General features: G+C 40.8%; 1 long non-coding RNA gene across 1 annotated transcript; it reads right to left on the bottom strand.

Moving 5' to 3' along the window:
• Positions 1–496: 496 nt before the first annotated feature.
• On the bottom strand, positions 497–10397 carry LOC127191582 (uncharacterized). The gene is made up of 4 exons (XR_007830930.1): positions 10271–10397; positions 8074–8139; positions 7489–7574; positions 497–617 (listed from the first exon to the last, which is right to left on the bottom strand). It is a non-coding gene; the product is annotated as an uncharacterized LOC127191582 (long non-coding RNA).
• Between the last annotated feature and the right edge of the window lie 10110 nt (positions 10398–20507).

Consider the following 20507-nt stretch of genomic DNA (forward strand, 5'->3'; position numbering starts at 1 on the left):
CTCCAATTATACAGGCTCTTAAATGCTAAGCCACCTCTCCAACACTAACACTAACCCTATATATGCAGTAGGTGCAGCACCAATTTCTGACTTAAATTCCTCAAAACTAAATATGGAAAATACTTCCCATTTTAAGTGCTTTCTAAAGCAAGGATGGGTTTATTTGCCTTGGTTTTATATGATTACAATAATCATAAAATAAGAGATAGAGGTATAGGGGCCAGTGGTGAAACATGCCTTTAATCCCAGCAATCAGGAGGAAAAAGCAGGAGTACCTCTGGGTTCAACTACAGAGTGAGTTGTTCTCTGTACAACTCTGTACAGAGCCTGGTCTACAGAGTGAGTTCTAGGACAGCCAAAGCTATACAGAGAAACCTTGTCTCAAAAAAAACCAAAAAAGAAAAAGAGAGAGGTACAGCTAAGTGGTATTAGCATTTAACATAGGAAGCCCTGAATTTGAAACAAACAAACCAACAAAAGATTGAACCAGGAACAGTTCAAAGTGTGAGAGTTCAAAATTATAGACATGAGACCATGTCTACCAAAAAGAGACAGTGAGGTGACTCACCAGGTAAAAGTGCCTGCTGGCAAGCCTGACCCAAATTTAATCCCAGGAACTCACATGTAAAAAAAAAAAAAAAAAGATAACTGACTCACACAGGTTTTCCTCTGACCTACAAACACAAAACTTTTTTAAAAGCTTCATGAAACTGTAGCAATCTATGTTTTTAAGCAAGCAAGCAAACAAGCCTAACATTTAAGACTTAAACTAAACTATCAAGCTAACTTCCTAGGAATCATCGGCAAATGTAAAAGCAATTCCCTATTTATGTATATAATCTAAAGTCACTTTTGTAAGTCATAATCAAGAAATATAACAAAGATCTGTTTAAATATTAGTGGACACTAAAATATCTTTCCTAAGAAAACAATGTGCTAGGTGGTGGTAGCACACACCTTTGACCCCAGCACTTGGGAGGCAGAGGCCAGCATATCTCTGAGTTCCAGGACAGGAAAGGCTACACAGAGAAACCCTGCCTGAAAAACAAACCAAAGATTTGACTGTTCACAAAAATCTCCCTATTAAGGTCAGATTACACTTATAGAGAGCTGACTTCCTCTGCCTCTCAAGTGCCAGGATTAAAGGCGTGTGCATGCCTATCTTGCCTGTCAAATCTTAAATCACAAAAAAAAACCTAAACCGACTTAGGGTAAGAGATACATCCCAAGTTAGAAGGCTTCCTTGGTTCAAACTAGTAACTAGTATAATAAATAAACTAATTTAGTATTGTTTAAAAGCGTAGAAAATGTTTTTAAAATCTTGGCAAAAAAAGTTTCTAGGGGCATGGAGAAATGGCTCAGTGGTTAAGAGAACTACCTGTTCTTCAAAAAAAACCAGAGTTTAATTCCTGGCACCCATGTGATACCTAGCGCACAACTATCTTTAATTCCAGTTCCAAGGGATCTCACATACTCATACCAATGCACATAAAATAATTTTTTAAAGCAATAAAAAAGTTTCTAAGAGAAAACCATCATAGAGGTTTGATGGGATTATGATTTAAGTCACCCTAGCAGTCCAAGAAATGCTTAGGTTCTGAAACAAACAAAAAGGTTTTGATCTCACTTTCCCTCACAATAAAATGATTAACACTAATCTATCATAAGCTTTCCTTTCTCAAGGTTGAGAAAGTACAGAACAGCATTTTGCACCCTTTGGTGACAGTCCAACTCTGTTTAAGTAGACTGCAGTCTGAGTTTCCTCAAATCCCTCCCCATCTTTTATGTACGTAATGTTTGCTTGTTGTCTGTTTTGAGACAGGGTTTCTCTGGATAGCCTTGTCTGTTATGAGACAGGGTTTCTCTGGACAGCCTTGTCTGTTATGAGACAGGGTTTCTCTGGATAGCCTTGGCTGTTATGAGACAGGGTTTCTCTGGATAGCATTGGCTGTTATGAGACAGGGTTTCTCTGGATAGCCTTGGCTGTTATGAGACAGGGTTTTCTGGACAGCCTTGGCTGTTATGGAACTCACTGTAACCCAGGCTAGCCTCAAACTTAGGAGATTTGCTCACTTCTACCTCCCACGTGCAGGAATTAAAGGCATGTGATCCCTGTTTTGGTTTTGTTTTTTTGACTGCCCAGCCATCTTAAAAGTCAAGAACAACTTCAGTTGCTTCTTAAATCCCTTAAACTTTTAAATCCTTTTTGTTTGGGGGGGAGGGGTTAGTTAGAGGAGGTTTTTTGTTGTATGTTTTTTTGTTTTTTGCTTTTTTGGTTTTGAGTTTTTGTTTTTTGAGACAGAGTCTCTGTGCTTGACTCCCTTTGTAGACTAGGCTGACCTCAACTCAGAGATCCTCCTGCCTCTGCCTCCTCAGTACTGGGATTATAGCATGCACCACCAAGGCCAGTTAAGAACACTTAACTCTAAGAAAATGTTTACAAAGATGGTGATACTGTCATTGGCAAGGCATAAGGGTGCACTGTAGTAATCAAAGGGTGTTTTAAGATGCAAAAATTCCTCCTGGTTGTCTTTGTCCAGCCTGAGAAGTCCCAAATAAACAAAGGCATTAGCATTGCTTAAGAAAACTGCTTTAAAAGAAGCCATAAAGGTAGATGTGATCATTGACACCTGTAATCCCACAATTAAGACTAAACTATCTCAAAAAAGTAAAGAAAAAAAAAAAAAAAAAAAAAAAAAAAAAAAAAAACACAGATAGTATGTATTTTTAAACCAACTTGAAAATCTGAATTAAAAGCAGTATGATTCCTGGTACAGATTAACCATTTAATTCTTGAAGCTGAAGAAAAATCTCAGTTTTAAGGTACTTGCTGCTCTTGAATACCCAAATGGTGGCTCACAAGCTCTTTTTTTTTTTTTCTCACAAGCTCTTTAACTCCAGTTCCAGAGACTCTAAACACCTCCCCTGACCTTTCAGGTCACTAGGCATGTATACAGTGCAAATATATACATACACAAAGAACATTCATTCAGTAAAATCTTTTAAATCTTAAAAATTAAGCGTCTGGCCAGGCAGTGGTGGTGCACGCCTTTAATCCCAGCAGAGGCAGTCAGATTGCTATGAGTCAAGGCCAGCCTGGTCTAGAACTAGTTCAAGGACAACCAGGGCTACACAGAGAAACCCTGTCTTAGGAAAAAAATGTCTTTAAAAACTAAGCATCTTAAAAAAAAAAAAAAAAAAAAACTAAGCATCTGATTTGTGTTTAGGGATACAATTTTAATTATTAAAATGGGGCCTAGCCACCTTTAATCCCAGCACTCAGGTGGCAGACGCAGGCTGATTGCAGTGAGTTCAAGACCAGCCTGGACAGCCAAGGCTAACTACAAAAAAAACAAAAATTAATTAATTAATTAATTAAAATAGGGCCTGTGACATAGTGCAATCAGTAAAGGCGGTTGCCAACACATCCAAAAACCTGAATTTATTTCCTATACTCACAAGTTGAAAAGAAGCCTACTCCTCCTGACCTTCAAATCTGAATTTGCAAGCACACATACAAATAAATTAGTAAAAAATGTCTCCTCAAGTACAGTCTTAGGGAGCATTATTAGATAATGTATAAATCCTAGTATCAGAAATACCTTTTTGAAAACTCGGGTCACCTATCATATCCTTAAATTTAGGGTGTTGGACATGATGGCTCGGTGCCTGTAACCCTGAAGACTAAACAACTTAAATTCAAGGGCAGCCTGTCCTCCACAGTAAGATCCTGTTTCAAAAAGTAAAAAATATGCTACCATGACTACTTTGATGGCAATCCTGATAATCCACATGAAAAACACAATTCCTAAAGGCTGCCACTGACCTCCATGTTCACACAAGTACATAAATGAACTTGCAACTTTTTACAACAAAAAGTAAGGCTAGAATGATGGTGAGGCTGTGTTCCGACCATGTACAAGGAAGGATTAATTCAATCTCAGCACCAAAAAGGAAAGAAAACTGCAGAAGCAAGTTAAAAAAAAAAACTTTTAATGCTATTTACATCAAAAATAGTCAATCTGAAAATAAACTTTGCATTCAACCTAAAAGAGGAAGAAGTTTGTAAAATGAGGTTATTTACTTTTGAAATGCAGAAATATATATTTTTTCTTAAAATAAGTATTTCTATTAAAAGGATTAAAACAAGTAAGGCATATAAACTACAAATCTTTATAATCATGATTAGCTGTAAAGATGAAAATATAGTCATCTTTAAACATGTTTATTAAACTAGAAAAATATAAATGCTTTCACTGCAGAATTCTAAATCTTCACTGCTTAAAAACAACTTTTTTAAAGGCAACATCAGGTAGCTGATGGCCTTGAACTTCCAATTCCTGTGCCTCCACTTCACAAGGGCTAGGACTAGAGATATTCACCAACAACCTGTTTTATTATGCAGTACTTGGGACTGAATCTAGGGTTTTCTGCCTGGTGGGAAAGCCCTCTACCAACTGAGCTACATCCTCAGGCTCAATTTTATAATTAATTGTTGTTTTTCCAGTATCTGTATTTACACAGAATATTTTGGAATATATCAAAATTATTTTAGCAATTTCCCCTGGTTTTATTATTCTAGTAGTTTCACAAAAGAAACAAGACCTGATAATCAATAGGGGGAAAAAAAAAAAAATCAGTCTGCACGTAAAATACTCTTCAGGATTATTTTTATTCACACAATTTAAGAGCTAAGAGAAAATGAATGAAAGCTATTAAGGTAAAGCTTTAATTAAAAGATTTAAAAATCAGCCAGGCAGAAGTGGTGCATGCCTTTAATCACAGCACTCAGGAGGCAGAGGCAGGTGGATCTCTGTGAGTTCAAGGCCAGCCTGGTCTACAAAGCCAGTCCAGGACAGCCAAGGATGCACAAAGAAACCCTGTCTCGGAAGGAAAAAAAAAAAGATTTAAAACTCTGTAATAAAATGAAGACTGCACAGCCTATTTAGATTACAGGTGGACTTCCTGATTGCTGAATCTTCACATACATCTGATTCCACAATAAATGTCAAAGGAGAATTGTACACATGTTATCAACAGCTCAAATTTTCTTCTTTTTTTAAGATTTATTTATTTATTTATGATTGAGTATACAGCGCTCTGCCTTCATGTACACCTTAAGGCCAGAAGTGGGAACCAGATAACATCACAGATGGTTGTGAGCCACCATGTGGTTGCTGGGAATTGAACTCAGGACCTCTGGAAGAGCAGTCAGTGCTCTTAACCTCTGAGTCATCTCACCAGCCTCCCAAATTGTCAATTAGTTAAGAAACTGTGATTATAAATGGAAAGTTAGATAAAATTCACATTACAATTACCTAGTTCATGTACTCAAAACTATAAATAATCATGTCATGATCCAAAACCACTTGTGATTAGCTGCAATTACAGCTTCTTGTATTTTTGACATGTTAATCCTTCAAAGTTATAACATTAAATACATTCCAAAACAAACGCAACTAGGTCAAATTTTTAAGATTTAAGGAATTTGTCCAAAATGCTAAGATGAAGGCAAATATTTATTACTTCAGTCCTTAAGTAAAAAATATTTGACATAAAACTTACCTTGATCATAAAATAAAGCATATTATCTATTACATATACCTTGTAGGTCACATAATCCCATCTACACAAGATGGTTATCTGTTAACTAGCCTCATGAGACAATAAACTTTATCGTTAAATTAGCTCAAGTGGTAACTACTCACACTGAATATAAGCACCATCAGAAATATAGTAATACATGTTCTTTTTCATAAGCTAATTTATTCTATTAACCTTGGTTATAAAAATTGCCTGCAGAAGACTAGGAAGTAATTTAGCAGTTCTTAGATCACTTATAAAAGCAAAAAAAATTACAATTTCATTTAAAACTTCTAATCTTCAGCTATTTACTTTTTCTATTCAAATTATACCTGAAATAAGTATATTGCCTATTTATTTATACTTAACTTCTGATAGTGTCATACAAGATACCTCATTCTCAATTTTTGTAAGTGTTCAACAAATGCCAGCTACACATTCTATCAGGTACAAGGAGAAATCCTTGGTTTTATTTAATTCTTTATCTTTAGAAAGTAGTAAAGCTAGCTTTTTATAATATTTTTTTTCATATACATTGGTGTTTTGACTGCATTGCTTGTGTAAGGGTGTCAGATCCCCTGGAACAGAAGTTATGGAGAGTTGTGAGCTGCCATGTGGGTGCTGGGAATTGAACCTAGGTCCTCTGGAAAAGCATAAGTGTTCTTTCTTTTGGGGGCGGGGAGTGGTTGAGACAGGGCCTCACTGTGTAGCCTTGGTTGTCCTGGAACTCTTTTTTTTTAGACCAGGCTGGCCTTGAACTCACAGCAATCAGCCTGCCTCTGCCTCGCGAACGCTGAGATTAAAGATGTGCGCCACAACTGTCCGGCTCAGCAAAAGTGCTCTTAACACCTGAGCCAACTCTCCGGTTCCAAAGAGAAAATGCTAATCTTGGCATTTATGATATAGGAATATAGGATTAAAAATATTTTGTGTATAGTCTGTCTTTGAAAGATTATAAATTTCAAAGGTCTCTCGTTTTCTTTTGTAAATAATAACAGATACAAACTGAAACAAACTGGAAAAAATTCATTAAGCTAACACAAAGTCCGTAAGAATTAGCCTATTACCCTTATTTCCTATTTGAATCAAAACAAAGCAACTGAAAGCTTGATTTTCCATAGATTTCCAAGACATAAGTAAATGTGCCTTCATTTTAATTAAGTCACTTGACTTTTTTTTCCAAAAGCATCACTTATTTCATATTTTCTCTGGCCAACCATTTAAAAACAATAATTGAGCTTTTTTTTTTATTCAAGCCTATATAGACAGTCATATTTTCTTCGATCGCCTTAATATTCACCTATTAAGATGATAATGCATATCATGGTATGATAAAAACAAAGCCTCTGTGTTTGCAATTATTTCTTTTTTAGGTATTAAAAACAATTACCATGATACAGAAGTTTCTAAGAGCAGTGCACTTAAGTTTGCTGGAAATCAATTTGTTTGTATTTTTTTAAAGAACAAACTACTAAAAATGAGTATTTAAACTATTTAAACTGTTTTAGCTTTTAAAATAGAGTTCTTTCAAGAAACAAGGGAACTGTAATTGTAAAATTTTAGGACACTGTTTCGTGCCGAGGTTGAGGAGGGAGCCAAAGAATCTATCTTTCAGACTATAAAGACAATGCTGACTTAACACTGCAGACTGAACCATCACAAAAAGGCAGCACCATTTTATTGGGAAGATGAAATATCTTACTACTACTAGATATAAATTATTCTCTCAGCTGTTTTAATAGTTAACATTAAAGTACTTTGCTTTACTTACGGTAAAACTATTAGGATATTTTCTAATCCTTTTTATATAAACAGTCCAACAATTTGTCTTATTTACAAACTTTAATGATATATTCCTATCCAAATGTTGGTAAATATTCAAACATAACAATTTTAAAAACTTACTTGCTATTTAAATACAGAATTTCCCAAGGGCTTTCCTTTATTCTTATATGTAAAATTCTACTGTCTCAGTCTTCAAAATGGCATACCTTTTGGAGAAAACAAACGATATTCTAAACAACTGACAAATGAAAAAAAATCAGTAGCAAGTAGGAATGATTAAAAACTTTATACAGAACAGTAATTATCAATACCCTAACTTTTGAAATATTGCTCCCTAAAATCTACTAGTCTAAATAGTAAACTATTCAAATTTCCTAATAAATCTATTTAAATATTTAAAATGTCATTTGCAATTAAGAGGGACAAAACCCATTTTGGTCCATTCCTAGTTCCAAAGCTTCTTACCTAAATTAAACAAAGCCTTAAAGACTTGCAGTATTTCTTATTCAAAGGTACATTATATTACAATGGCCATAGGATACTCTCTGAACTACTCAGTGAAAGGGGCTCTTAAAAATTTTTTTTTAATTTTGAATATATATATATTCATTCACAATCACTCTTTAAAATCATAAATGTTAATTGAATGCTAAAAATATCTAGTAAGTTAATTTTATGTCAAACCAATAAATTTAATAATCTTACCTGGGATAAAAGCTGTATTTATTCACAACCATCAGCAACCACATTAATTATAATCTTGCCACATACCTTTAAAAAAAAATTAGGAAATTGTTTTAAGTGCTTTGATTTTTAAAGATTTCTTGACCAAAGAGGCATTATGATAAAACGAGAAAAATATCCCAAAGACAAGACTCAGGTACAAATGCATGGAGGCACAACCTGCACATTTATGGCTGCAGTTATTCATCTTTAATGTCTATCATTCTTTGTTTTCTTCAATTGGAATATACTGCCAAATACTAGGTATTCAAACACTGGAATCCAAGAAACACAAAAAATTCAGATGACTATCACTTTACTTTCCTTTTTCCATTTAGATAATCAGGTAAACAAAAACAAAAAGAGAAGTTGACAATGTTTAAAGAACGTCATCATCCTAAATTTTTCTTTGCCATCTACAAATTCCTCTTACAGTTATGAGCATTAAAAATCAACTCCTACAGGAGAAATTAGTCAACTTAAAATGGCCACTGGTTACTTTAAATTTTAAACTACAAGCTACTTGATCTCACCAAGTGGGATATTAGCATTGTCTTTTAAGCAGCTCTAAAACTTGTGCGATCTGTGACCTTCATTCAATTCCAAACCAGGGTCTAGAATATTTTCTTTCTTTTACCCAGTTCATCATTAAAGATGTTACAATCTTAAACTGCTAGCAATTATTTTTACATTTTACTATTCAAAACAGATTCTAAACTACATTCCCAATCCCTTTAAAACCACTTTCAGTGACAAAACATTTCAGAGCATTCATTTGAAAAAACAGGATTAGCACTTGAATTGTGTGAAATCAACGCATTTGCAACTGATAAATATGCACTGCCTTACAAAAGGCATCCCAATTGTTTTCTACTGCAAACACCCCATGAAATATGGTCCAAACAACCCGTCCCTATGGTATTAGAAGTACTACGTAAGTCTCCTCAACACTGGCCTTTACGCAGTTCTTCACCTTTACAGCACAAGGGATCCGCAGAATAAAGACAAATATATTTTTACAATCCACAAAGCTCTGGGCATTTCTAGTTCATTCTTCCAAAGGCTAAATCTAAATTACCTCAAAAATTTTTAAGTTCGTATGCAAAGAAAATTTTAGAACTGTTCTTTTCAATACTGTTCCGTCTTTTAAGCAATCTCGACTTTTATACATGCAACAAATGCAACAAATATGGCCCCTCTTCATCGCCCATCACGAACAGTCCTACTTCATTATTTACACTATGAAAAGTAACTTCAGGAAGAACTGGGCTATTAGGATATTCCTTTTTAAAACTTTTTCGATCACGGTTCGTAATAGTATTACATTCTCTCTTTTTAAACCACAGATGAATTTTAACTTTTAAACGGTAGGAACTGACTCAAGTACGTTTTAACATTCAAGTGTGAGAAGTTACTGATAACGGCTTTTTCCACCCATTTTAAAAAGTATCCAACAGTATACGTACGTTCAAATACCAGAATGTCAAATGTTATTAGCTAGAGTACTCGATAAAAATAAGCTGTATTCATCAAACGTCATCATCTAGCACCGTAATTATCAAATCTACTTCCATTAAACGGCCTACTTGTCGTCATTTTTGAAATACCAGAAGTACCCCCGTAACTTGCCTTTTCTAAAAGACAACAAACGTCACAGACATTTCACAAGCAGTAAAGATACCTTTGCATCTAGACCACTAACAGCCGGTCTCAAAGGCAGCTTGGAAAGAGTTAAAAGCCAACACCCAACGGGGAGAGGGGGGTAGAAAAAAGACAAGTTTTATTTTGGTTTAAGCGAAGTGAAGGGTTCCATTGTTCTTTTAAATCCGACCCCAATGGGTTCTCACCTCACCGGAAGAGATTTTTAAAAGCCCATCTCCTGAGGATTGTCGTTTCAATCTAAGTATCAAAATAACTCACCGGAGCAAGCAGGGGCTCCACGGCGCGGCCGCCGCCCTCTCCCCGCCGGCTCGGATCACAGCGCGGCGCCCGGCTGGGTGTGCAACGGGAACCAGATGGCCCGACCCGGTGCTCCGGTGGCTTCGACCCGCGGCGGCAGCACCGGGGCTGCGGGTGGAGAGGCGGCAGCCAACCCCCCTGCCTCCCGCCCGCGCTCAAGGACGTCGTGCTTTTCCTCCCAAGGACAAAGGACAATAAAGGGAGCAGGGGAGCTACTCACCGGGTCAAAGCGCGGCCGCCGGCGCCATCGGCTCGCTCTTCTTCGCCTCTCCGGGACAAGTCGTCCGCCGCAGCCTCTCGCCCACGGCGCGGGCCGCCACCCGACCGCGCGCCACCAGCACCGCCGCTGCCGCAGCGCAGCCACTGGCGTCGCGGGCCCGGCCTCAGCGGGCGCCTCTGCCGTGGGCTCCTGCACCCGCGCGCGGCCGCCTCGTCTCAGCCGCTACCTCCCCGCTTTCCCGGAACCCTCCGGGACGCCCGGATCCTGCTCCCCGCGCAGCGGCGAGCCCGTGGGCCGCGGCGGGCCGCCTGACAGCTCGGTTTGCTGCTGCCTCTCCGGCCATCTTGTGCCGTGTGTGGTGTCTCTCCCGTCTCCTCGCTCGGCTTTACTCCCTCCTCCTCCTCCTCCTCCTCCTCCCCCCCGCCCCACACACCACACAACATGGCCTCTTCGCTGCGGCGGTGGCTGCAGCGGCAGCAGGAACTCCGCGGCGCTCCTGCTCTCTCCCCCTCCCCCAACCTCCCGCCTGCAGCCCCGGGACCCCCAATGCGCACGCGCACCGACACCCGCCCGCAGCGGCCATTGGCTGGGCCAGCTTCCTGCCATCGTTTCCCGAAGCGACCTCACGCTCTCTCGTTGGTGCTTGCCCGCCGCCCCGACAGCAGCTTCTTGCACACTATTGGTCAGTTTTGAACCCACCTCTTCCACTCTCTCCATGCCTATAGGACTAATTTAATGCAAATCATATCCTGTGGGCGTTTCGGCTGAGAAGTCCCGGCCTGCGATTGGCAGATAATGAAACTTTGGGTTTGTCAGAGAGACTTAGCTCTCTGCTCCGCAGTGCGGACTCTTCCAAGCTAGTTCGTGTGTGTACAGGCCAGTCATTAAACGCTTAGGCTTCGCTGTTTCTGACTTAAAATTTTTTTCACCCTCACTGGAAGAGGGAGTGGTAGAGCGAAGATATTATGATTGACAAGATGAGTAAATATAGCACGTTCTTTCCTCTTGGGCAAGGAACCATAGCCTCAGTGTTTCCCCCCCACCCCACCCCCGAACCACCAGGCACAGGCAGAAGCAAATGTTTTATGACCAGCACAGTCCCGAACCTAATAGCTGACCTCATAAACCACTTATTTGAAGTAGTGTATTAGCATAACCAATAGTTCTGAGGCCTTAGCGAACCAGCCTCATAATCCTGATTGGCTGGATTGCACATTTTAGGGCAGTGTTCGTTGAAGTGGCAGCTTACACCGCGTCTGTCTGTCAACTTTCCCCCAGAGAATTACACAAAACAAGCTTTATTTTCTCTCAGAAACTCCACTTTTCTACGGTTTTTTTTTTTTTTTTCCCTTTCTTCCCATTTCTGGCTGGAAACATCTTTAAGCAGGATACAAGAGAACATCTGAACTGTCCTCAAATAGCTAAGGAAAGAAACATTCTCTCATAGTAGCGCGTTTTGGAAATGTTTCTTATGGCAAGGGACTAGAGGAAAAGAAAAGATAGATGAGATTGGTTTCCGTGAGGGGGAAAAAATGTAAGAAGGGGCTTGCTTGTTGGGGTGAGAAACAATTCTCAGCTCTTCCCAGGCCTTCTTCTCAGTTAGAATCACACTGTTACTTGAACTTGGACACAAAAAATAGTTCTAGCCCCCCCCCTTTTGGGGGGGCTGTTGAGATAGGATCTCTCTAACATAGCCTTGCCTGTCCTGAAACAGGCTATGTTCATTTTTTTGGTTTGGTTTGGTTTTTGGTTCTTCGATACAGAGGGAACTCTTCTTTTTAGACCAGGCTGGCCTCAAACTCACAGAGATCCCCCTACCTCTGCCTCCCGAGTGCTGGAATTAAAAGCGTGGTCCACCACACTCGGCTGCTGAGTTAGTTCTTTAACATTTATTTAATTTGAGCGCTGTGTGTGTGTGTGTGTGTGTGTGTGTGTGTGTGTGTGTACGCGCGCGCACTGAGTATCACAGCACACATGTGAAGGTGAGAGGATAAAGTGTACGAGTCAGTTCTCTCCTAAGCCAGTGAATAGGCTTGTCAACAAAGCACTTTTGCCAGCAGAGCTGCTGGTTGGCCTCTCGAAACATTTCTTTAAAAACAACATACTGGGGCTGGAAGATGGGTCAGTGATTAAGAGCTCATGCACTGCTCTACCACGGGACCTGAGTACACATTTTACAGCACTCACATGAGGTGACTCACAACTACCATTAAGTCAACATCTAGGGGTATCTGGTGTCTACATGCCCACTGTACACTTTCACTCACAAGCACATACTCCCAAGTAGACACATGTGTGCACATAAGTTTAAAATGAATAGAAATAAAATACTAAAAAAAAATTAAAAATCGTACATAAAGAATGAAGCGATGACTTGGTAGTCAAGAGAACTTACTGCTTTTGCAGAGGACCTCAGTGCAGTTCCTAGCACCCACATGGCAGCTAACAACCATCTGTAACTTCAATCCAGAATATCCAATGGCTCATCTGACCTTCGCAGCCACAGAGAGACAGTGACAAACATACTTACAAGAGAAACATTCTACCTGAAATAAAAATAAAGTAAGATAACTAGGAGATATATAATAGACAGATAAGAAAAATAACTAAGAAGAGAAAAATATTGAGCAGATATGATGGCACAATCCTGTACTCCAGCTGAAATATGAGAATCCATTTAAGCACAGGAGTTCAGAACCAGCCTGGGCAACAGCAAAACCATATCTCAAAAGACTCAGTATGTGACTAGATTTAATGTAGCATACGCTACCTAAGTAAGAGCTAGGAATTTGTATAGATATTGGGTTACTTCTGTGAATGCTTGTCATACTTTTTGGTGATCTACTTTGAGCTGTAATGCTTTAATAGAAATTAAATTTTCTCAGCCAGGTGCAGCAATTCCAGCACTCGGGAACACAGAGGCAGACAGACCTCTGTAAATTCCAAGCCAGACTGGTCTACAAAGCAAGTCCAAGATAGCCAAGGTTACAAAAGAAACCCTGTCTCGAAAGAAGAAGAAGAGGAGGAGGAGGAAGAAAAATTAATTTTCTCAAGGCATGGTCACTTAAGCTCTTAGTCCCAACACTTGGGAGACTGATGAAGACAAAAAGATTGCAGTGTGTGTTTAAAACCATCCTGGCCTCCAAAGTGAGTTCCAGGACAGCTATTTTTTTAAAAAAAGGGGAAGGGGGAGTGGCACACACCTTTAATCCCAGCATTTGAGAGGCAGAGGCAGGTGAAGCTCTGTGAGTTCAAGGCCAACCTGATCTAAAAAGAGAGTTCCAGAACAGCCAGGGTTATTACACAGAGGAACTCTGTCTCGGAAAAAAACAAACACAAAAACAAAAACCAAGAACAACAGATTAGTTGAGGACATAACTCAGTAGAGTGCTTGCCTGGCATGGCCTAGGTTCTGACTTCAAACCCTGAATCTCAAGAGCCAGTGTGAAGGTGCAGACCTATAACCTATAATAACGCCAACAATCCAGAAGTGGAAACTTCGATCTTGAATCCAAGGCCGGTATCAACACAAAACCCTATTTCAAAAAGACATTCAACAGGCACAGCTGATACTCCTTCTACTGAGTAATGGCTCAGGAGCCTATGTGTATCATAGTCAGCTGATTTCACTGTATAAACCTGTAGACATAAGGTCATTATGTAGTTTAAATTCTGATTTCTGTCTCAATGTTGTGAAACACTGCTCCTCACTTGTTCCCTAGTAAGCGAATAAAGCAGTTTACAGCCAAACCCTGAGCAGGGGAGAGAATACAGCTGGACTTCCTGCCAGCCAGGGAAGGAGTTAGAGGACGAAAGTAGGGAATTCTACCAAGGAATTCAGCCACAGGTAGAGGTACAAGAAAGATCAGGAGGAAAGAGCCAGAGCCAAGGAAAGCTACAAAGTGCAAGAATCACTGGGATATTTGCTGGAGGTAAGATAAAATAGTGTAGTGGGTTAAGAACAGACTTAAACTATTCAAGATTGTGGTATAAACTTATTTTTAAACAAATACAAAAGAGTGTCAATTTGTGTGATAGCCAGGTGAAGAAATAGACTAAGAGAAGCAAACGTACTTTTATAAAAATAACTTAAAGTCAGGTGTGATGCCGTACGCCTGTGACTCCAGCACTCGGGAGACAGAGGCAGGTGGATCACTGTGAGTTTGAGGCCGGCCTGGACTAAAAAAAACAAGTCCAGGACAGCTAAGGCTACACAGAGAAACCCTGTCTCAAAAAACAAAAATAAAATAAAATTAAAATAACTTCAACACGAACCAAATGCCCGTTAAACTTGCAACTCCTCAAAAGTTCTTTTTTTTTTTTTTTCCCCCTCAAAAGTTCTTAATTGCATTTTTTTTCCACATCTAGTTTTGAACATCAACGTGGCTTTTTCTCTAGCTTCACCTGAGCCCTTAGATTCTCTTCTTTGCCGTATGGCCTTGCCATGCTCTTATTCATTTTCTTTCCCTATGTGTCCTACTCTTACCTAAAGACTCATCTAAGGGTCTGCCTTTGCGGATCAGTCACCAGGTAAGGCCTGCCCAGACCCTTCGATGAAGACCAATGGCTACCAGCTGGCAAATGCCCACAATTCCAGCACTTAGCTACCACAGGAGACTCATGAATTCGGGACCAGCCTACGACAAAACCCTGCAGGTGCATGCACACACACACACATACACACACACACACACACTAAATAAATGTCATTCATTTATTTCCTTATCTTGCTGCTGCTGGGACTCAAGCCCAAGGTCTCCTACAGGCTAGGCAAGTGCTACACCACTGGGCTGCTTCCCTAGGCCCACCTCTGACAACCTCCGCCCCAAAAGTGAACAGCATTAAATTAACTCATTAGCTCACTAGGTAATTATTGTGTATTAACTCAATTGATGACACACCTGTGACTTCAGTCGGCAATGGCTATGGTCCCTGAGTGTTGTCCTCCTTAGGAAACTGAGACTCTGGGAGTTTAAGTAGCCTGCCTCAGATGGAGCCAGGCTTTGAGGCAGGATTGAGCCCAGATGACAGAGTTCCAGACTCATGTCCTCTGTGCCTCTCTCAGCATCCTGGGCCTGAATGGGCTCACATGGGTCTTCTACTGTGTGTCTTCCGTGATTTGTCCACTCAAGATGTTCGATATAATCTCACTTAATGCCCAGACCTGTGCCCACGTGGGTGTCAAATTTCCGGCTATGGCACCTGTAAACTGCCTGTCTCTCCTGTTTTACTGCCTCTTTGATTACAGCCCCTACACATCAACTATGGAGTGTTTTATAAAGATGCCCCTTAGGCAGTTTACTTCAAAAAACTTTCTTCTCCAAACTGCCCTGCACAATATTCTCTTCAGAAAAAGCATTTACCTGCCACACTGAAACTTTTTCATCATGAATGAGACACCAATTTTTCTTTTCTTTTTCTTTTTTATTTTTTTATTGTGGGGGTGGGTTTCGAGGCAGGACTTCTCTGTGTAGCCTTGGCTGTCCTGGACTCACTTTGTAGACCAGGCTGGCCTTGACTTCACAGGGATCCACCTGCCTCTGCCTCCCAAGTGCTGGGATTAAAGGTGTGTGCCACCACCGTTCGGCGAGACAGTAATTTTTCTTAATGTTCATGTATTTAATGTGTTGGGGGAGAGGACATACTGTGCTACAGTGTGTGGAGGTCAGAGAATAATGAACAGGAGTGAATTCTCTCCTTCCGTTGTATGGGACTCAGGGATCAAACCCAGGTCACCAGGCTTAGAAAGTAAGCTCCTTACCCATTGAGCCATCTATCTCACCGGGCCCAGACACTTCGCTTTCTTTAGCCAAGTCTATACTTTATGGTTAGCCATCCTTCCTTAGGGAAGAGGTTTAACCTCCTTCAAGGTCCCTCAAGGTCTGATGAGAGATGACACCCATCCCCCTTCACAGTTCCTTCCCACTTTTCCTAGTTTGCTTTCTATTGCTAAAATAAAACACAAGGACCAAACGCAACTTGGGAGAGGAAAAGGTTTTATTTGGGTTACACATCCCCTTCATCCATCCATCCTTGAGGAGATCCAAGGCAGGAAACCAAGCAGGACGAGAGCTGAAGCAGGGACCATGGAGGGTTGATGCTTATTGGCTTGCTCTCCATGACATCTCCAGCTTAATTTCTGTTTGTTTGTTTGTTTTTAGTTTTTTGAGAGTGGGTTTCTCTGTGTAGCCTTGGCTGTCCTGGACTCATTTTGTAGACCAGGTTGGCCTTGAACTCACAGGAATCCACCTGCCTCTGCCTCCCAAGCGATGAGATTAAAGGCGTGCGCCACGACATCAGGCAGAAAGACCCTTTGCACTCTGCATCCTTTTGTGATTTTTTTTTCAACTTTAAATCATGTGACTATAATATCACCAATAATTGAAAAGAAAAACAATGAAAAAAAGACCAATTATTCTCCAACTACTGGAGAGAAAAATGAGTGCTCTTAACTTTATTAAGGTTTGAGTTTTGCTACAATAAACACCTTCAAGTGTTTTATAGTGTTTTTAATAGAATAAGGATAGAACAAGGGGCTAGCAATGCGATTCAATTGGTAGAGAGCTTGCCTAGAGTTTGAAAACCTGGATTCAATCTTTAGCACCCCATAAACCTACAATGCAGGATACATGGTAGTATACAACTATAATCCAAGAGTGGGAATAGGTAGAAAGACTAAAAGTTCATGGTCATTCTCAGCTATAAACTGAGTTTGAAGCCATTGTTGCCTACACTGAATTCTGCCTCACTGCAAAACAGTGAGATGGCTCAGTGGTTAAGACCACTTGCTACTCTTACAAAGGACCCAGTTTGTTTCCCAGCATCCTCACTGTGACTCACCACCATCTGTAACTCCAATTCTATACCTTCTTCTGGCTTCCACAGGTACCAGACACACATGTGGGCAAAACAAACACATATAAAATAGTAACACAATAACCAAAATAAAAGGCACACAAAACAGCCTCCCAGGATTTGAACAGCACCCAAAGTGCTCCTAATTGGAGGTGACAAAGATGCTTCCATCCCCAATGAAGCAACATCACAGCACCACTGCAAACAAAACAGGCCTTCCTACAGGCCTCTGGCTTTCCTAAAGCCTCACTCTGCCCTTCTCTCCTCTGTTAGCTACTGAAGAAGAGGCAGGAGGCAGGAAATGGGCTTTCTCCCTTCATCCTATCCTCTGGGACCACCTCTGCTGTGAATAAAGCATAATAAACATTTTTGCTTTTTGGTTTTTCGAGACAGGGTTTCTCTGTGTAGCCTTGGCTGTCCTGGACTCACTTTGTAGACCAGGCTGGCCTCAAACTCACAGCGCTCCACCTGCCTCTGCCTCGCAAGTGATGGGATTAAAGGCTTGTGCCACCATGCCTGGTTTAGTAATTGTTAATTTTGTTGGAACATTCAATAGTTTTTCTATAAACCTTCTGGCCAAATAATCTGTCTTCCTAGGAATTTACCCAAATGGTACATGAATAAAGAAGTAACACTATTCAACAGTAAAAACAAGTGCAATACAAATGAATCATTTTTAAGGGCTTTAATCTTAACTTATCTTATGCTTATTAGTATTGTGTGTGTGTGTGTGTGTGTGTCTGTGTGTCTGTGTGTGTGTCTGTGTATGAGTGTAGGCATATGTGGAGATTACAGGACAACTTTTCAGGAGTCGTAGGATCTGGGGATCAAATTCAGGTCATCAGGCTGTGTGCCAAGTGCTTTTTCCCACTAAGCCATCTCATTGGCCCCTGATTTCACTTTATTTGAGGGTGGGGCAAACTTGAAGCAACCTTTGTGGAATATTAAATACTGACAAAGAGATAGACTTTGTTCAAGAAATTTCCAGCTAAAACGGCCATGAGTCTGCATTTTTGTTGTTGTTATTGTTGTTGTTGTTGTTTTTGAGACAGGATTTCTCTGTATAACAGCTCTGGCTGTCCTGGAATTTGCTCTGTAGTTCAGGCTAGCCTTGAACTCACAGTGATCCACCTGCCTCTGCCTCCCAAGTGCTGGGATTAAAGACGTGTGCCACCACTGCCCAGCCATGAGTCTACATTTTTTAGATAGGTTCTTGAGTATCTCAGGCTGTCTTGAAACTTGATTAGCTAAGAATGGTACGAAACTTCTGGTCCTCCTGCCCTATCTCCACCTTCTGCATGCTAGGGCTATAGGCAGGCTCCACAATGCCCAGTTTATGCAGTCCTGGGGATCCAACCAGGGCCTTGAGCATGCTAAATAAACATTTTACCAACTAAGCTTTATGGCCAGCCTCATCCATCAGTCTTTTTTTTTTTTTTTTTTTTTTTTTTTTTTTTTTTTTTTGAGGGGAGAGGGGTCAAGGTTCCAGACAGAGTTTTTCTGTGTAATAGCTCTGGCTGTCCTGGAACTCACAGAGACCCTCCTGCCTCTGCCTCCCAAGTGCTGGGATTAGGGCATGTGCCACCACTGCCTAGAGAGTGTTTTGGGGTTTGTTTGTTTTTTTTCAGTTAGGTTTATTTATTTCATGTTATGTGTATGAGTGTCTTGCCTGTATGTATATGTTTCTGATGCCTTTAAAGCTCAGAAGAAGTATCATATTTATTTATTTGTTTGTTTGTGTTTTTGGTTTTTCAAGACAGGCTTTCTCTGTGTAGCCTTGGCCCATCATATTTCCTAGATCTGGATTTACAGATAGTTGTGAGACATCAGGTGGTTAGTGGGAATTGAACTCAGGTCCTCTGAAGAGCAGCAACTGATTTTAAGCACTAAGCCGTCTCTGGAGCCCCTCATCTGTCACTCTGAAATGTTTCTCACCCCACTGGCCTTTCTCTTGCCCTTGACACTGACCACTCACCTTTTACAACTTTCGGTTCGTGGGGCTCCTGCCATTCCACGGCCTTTCCGGGTACTCCTGCCATTCCACGGCCTTTCCGGGTACTGCCCACTTCACTAAGTTTGTTTCCAGAGCTCCAGCAGCTTGACTTCCCAGCCTCTGACTGTGTAAGAGAAAAGCAGACCCAGGGACTGTTCTCAAAGAGTTAAAAGCCTCATTTTTTTTTAAATGCCCAGCTGCGCCAAAGGTCACCTTCAGATGTGAGACTACAGCCTTGCCAGTTTACTGAAGCAGGAGCTATTGTGGCCGCAGCCAGACCGATGGTGTCATCCCCCCGCCCATCCCACCCCCCCCACCCGCACCCTCCACCGATGTCTTTGCTGGCATCTGACCACCTCCTCTTTGCTCAGCTCTCTTGTCAGCCCCCAAATGCATGCAGCGCATGTCTCCAGCTCAGGGTCTGTCCGCCCCAGACTTGTTCCTACAAACTGTTCCGCTTACTCTCTTCCCAAGTGATTGCTTTCTATCTTGAGAGCTTCCATGAGTTAATGTCTGCGATGTTTGCTACTCAACTCACTCTCATCATGATTCCTTATGTGCTTGGGTGCAGAGATGCTATCTCCCTAAATAGACTCCAATTAGCTTCTCTGCAGGCAGAGGCCTTGACTTCGATTTTGTTTACTTTTATGGCATAATTGTAGATGTTCAAGTAATTGCCCGAGCATTTATTTACTATATCAAAATGACTCAACAAGACATTAGAGTCCCACCAATTACCAGGCGAATTTGATGCTGGATGAATGACCTCCAACACGGACTACCCAAAGCAAATCCTCAAAACTGAGTGGGATCTGTTGTAATCCCAGCACTTGGGAGGCAGAGGCAGGTAGGTTGGTGTATAGCTAAGCTGGGCTACACGGACCCTGTCTCAAAACACAAAAGCAAAAACAACAACAACATAAATCACAATTGAATGTCAACCTTTGGTTAAATACAGGTTTCTGTTTCTTGGAGCTTCTTTAAAAAAAAAAAAAAAAAATTAGGACACACCTTTATGTCAGTGATGAAAAAATAGATCTTGCCCCTGGCAGCCCAGTGGAATCTCTGGAATGCAGGCTTGTTACGCAATAGTCGCAGACTAGCCAAATGGAAGAGTCTCCGAACCGAGCACTTTATTTGGACTCTTTCCATTCTCAGCACACAGCACTGATTGACACTTTAGAGGAGTTTCTCCTCACCCAGTGTGATGGTCCGAGGAAAGTGGCTACAGGCCATCCGGCATCCAGCAGAGCAGACCTGGCCTGGCATCACCAGCTTCAAGAGCCAATCCTATGGCAGGTAGTTCTTGCCTATCAGACCCCAGGTAGCTCTGACATTCCTGTGCAATCACAAACATAATGGTGTAGAAAGCCCCACATTGCCTAATCT

This window comes from Acomys russatus, chromosome 7, assembly GCF_903995435.1.
Source record: "Acomys russatus chromosome 7, mAcoRus1.1, whole genome shotgun sequence".
In the NCBI taxonomy this organism is placed as follows: domain Eukaryota; kingdom Metazoa; phylum Chordata; class Mammalia; order Rodentia; family Muridae; genus Acomys; species Acomys russatus.